We start from the raw sequence: 3,089 nt of genomic DNA on the forward strand, positions 1-3,089 counted from the left end.
GTTTTATTTAGTGTACACTTTTGTAATGTTGATATGTATATTGTTTTGGCAATCAACAATGTCCAGAGAATATAAATAGCATTCACAGATGACAAAGCCGAAGTGTTCAAGTTTCCAGAATTAGGAATTTATTGAAAAGTTATGAATAAATGAAAATAAAGTTAATGTTCACAGGTAAGTTTCTAACAAATATATCTCTTTATTTCATCTCGTTATATTAAACCAGTGAGGACTCTATCTCCAATAAATGTAAACAGCTTGCAGTTGCTTATAAATATTACTTCCATAAAACAAGGTAATTAAGTAGAGATGGTAAGTTAATAAAATTTACTTTAGAAATATAAGTCAAAATTATTCCAGTGTCAAGTTAAATGTATGCAATGCAATACAGTTGGAAACTTGGACAAGGGGACATGCTTTTAAAGGGACATACCCTAATTTCAATCCGTGAAAATTAACACTAAGTTTAGTTAATCTACAAACCTGTAACACATTTGGATTAAGTTGCAATTGAGTGAAACATGAGTCTGTGACTTTGAAATGGTGAAATACCCTCTAAAATAGACCAAAAATCGACTCCATAACTGTTACTTCTCAGACGCACGTGCGTTTTTAAAAATATGAGACATGCATGTTGTGATATTAAAAACATCAGGATGACCCAAAACACTTTGAGTGTACGAAAATGAATAATATAAACAATAAAAATTAAGTAAAGTATGATTTCAGTTATCAAAAACGGATCTAATGGCAAAAAAAAAGGCCTTAGTGTTTAAAAACTAGGGTATGTCCCTTTAATGTTTTCTTGTCAGACCACGAACGAGCCAGAGAACAACCTTGACGTCCACTGGGATTGGGGAATTGTTTAACGTGCACATTCAGAGCAAGCTGTTGTAGCGCACGCCTGTCCTGGGCACAAGTAACGACCTCAGCCGGTTCCTCCGTCCAGGACAGGAAAGGGTTGGAGGTGGGTGAAGGAGGGACCGCCTGCACTGGCAGGTGCAAAGGAGCATCAGCAGTCCAACCGTAGTCGGTAACAGGCGGGAGGTGGTATGGTGCCATGTAATTTGGAATGTTCCGTAGGAGTAAGCCAAAGGGAAATGAGAGCGCATTTTAATGGTCGTTCTAAAAATATAAGGTAGGGAGCTACGTATAGGTTTGGAATTTAGTAGGCCGAGAGTAGCTCGTAGCTAGGACCTGCGGATGATGAGGTGTCTCCCTAGGTTGCCCACATGGCCCTTAGAAAGGGCCTGATCTCTTCTGATCGTGGCATGACAACCCAGGGGAGACTCGACGCAACTATATATATATATATATATATATATATATATATATATATATATATATATATATATATACACACACTGCAATTGTGTATATCTAGGAGGTAAGGTCGGTGAATCCTGGTGCTTCCCTGGGTTCCGCCGTGAAAGCAGGTCAGGTCAGGTAAATTTTATATATACAATTTAGCAGAGTAATAGGACGCCAATTTTTCAAAAACTGCTTTGGTTTATTGGCTTTTGGTATACAGGTAATGATTCCTAATTTTTGTGTACTAGACATTTCTTTTATACTATAGCTATAGTTAATAGACCTAATTGTAAAACGACCTAAATGTATCCAAAAAAAAACATTAAAGAATTCTGCCGTAAAACCATCTGAGCCAGGACTTTTATAATTTTTCATATTTTTTGGTCGTTGGGATATTCACCGATACACCGAGTTTCTATTTAAGGGAGGCAACCTAATCTACTCTAACTTAATACTGGGGCCGAAATATGTACCACCAGACAAAATGTGGCATATTTTTCATTAGTTAGTCGATCCACAGACTTGGGAAATTACCCATATTGTTGTAATTGGGTAAAGTGCGTTTCTGGAGCAATAGCGTTAAAGTGCCGTTTTGTAATAAACTTCATTTTTCATATGTTATTTTCCTTATTGGCATCTCAAAATCACTGTCAATCCTCAACAGGACATGGGCAACAAATTCCCATTCCAACGTTTATCAATTTTAACAAACAAACGGAATTATTTTAGTTTATTACAAAACGACACTCTACATAGCTTAATTATGTACTGTTACAGATAAAAAAAAAATAATAATAAAAAGTTTTACTTTTGTGGTGATATGCCTATTTTTGGCAGACTTTAATCCCCCAATGTATCAAGATATTTTGTGTATAGCATTATCGTAAAGTTTGACTTTCATTGCAATTTACCCACTTAAGAGATATGAACATTTGTTTTCCGGCCTTTTTTTTTAGGGGTGGGGGTGCAATGCCTGATTATATTGAGATGGAATTTTGTATATAACTTTATCAAGTACTTTGTAAAACATTTGGTAATTTTCACTCGTAGTCTTCATTGGAAACCTGCTAAATCTTTCCATAAGTGCTCAACAGGGGATCTTTTGTATGTACTTTCCCACAGATAGGACAGCACACACCACAGTCTTTGATATACTAGTCATGGGGCACTGGTTGGGACTGGGAAAAACTCCATCGGAATCTACGACGCAACCACTTCAGCCGATAGCTACATGTAGATCCTGCCCCTGGTGTATCTCATACAAATTTGAAAATGTCACTTCTGTATGGAATATTAAACAACACAAGCCACCTCATATGTAAACGAAACTCTGAGTATGATATCCCATTGGGAATACCGTGGGCGACTTCAACACGCTGAAGTTCATGTGTATACGTGTAATTTTGATTGCTAAGACGTCATACTATTAGATGTTTGTTTTAAATATTTATTGTCCCCAGCTCATTGTGACGATGCCAGTGTTGGGGGACCCTGATTCATCGCCTTACAGAAGATGAATTAAATTATACACGCTAAATACTAGGAGTACATACACATTGTGGCGGTATGCTGAATTATAGTGGTAATACTTATACAAATAATGTAGTTGATGATATATTTAATACTAATGCATGTGTACATGTAGATAGTAACATTAATAACACGTTATTATTATTGGTTTTACATTCATAAATATTATTCCCTTTTAGAATTTTTTTTTTATAACAAAATGGTTTTGTATTTGTTATTATATTGCCGGCCGGGTGTAACGTGGTATT

Source organism: Gigantopelta aegis, chromosome 1, assembly GCF_016097555.1.
Source record: "Gigantopelta aegis isolate Gae_Host chromosome 1, Gae_host_genome, whole genome shotgun sequence".
NCBI classification, from domain to species: domain Eukaryota; kingdom Metazoa; phylum Mollusca; class Gastropoda; order Neomphalida; family Peltospiridae; genus Gigantopelta; species Gigantopelta aegis.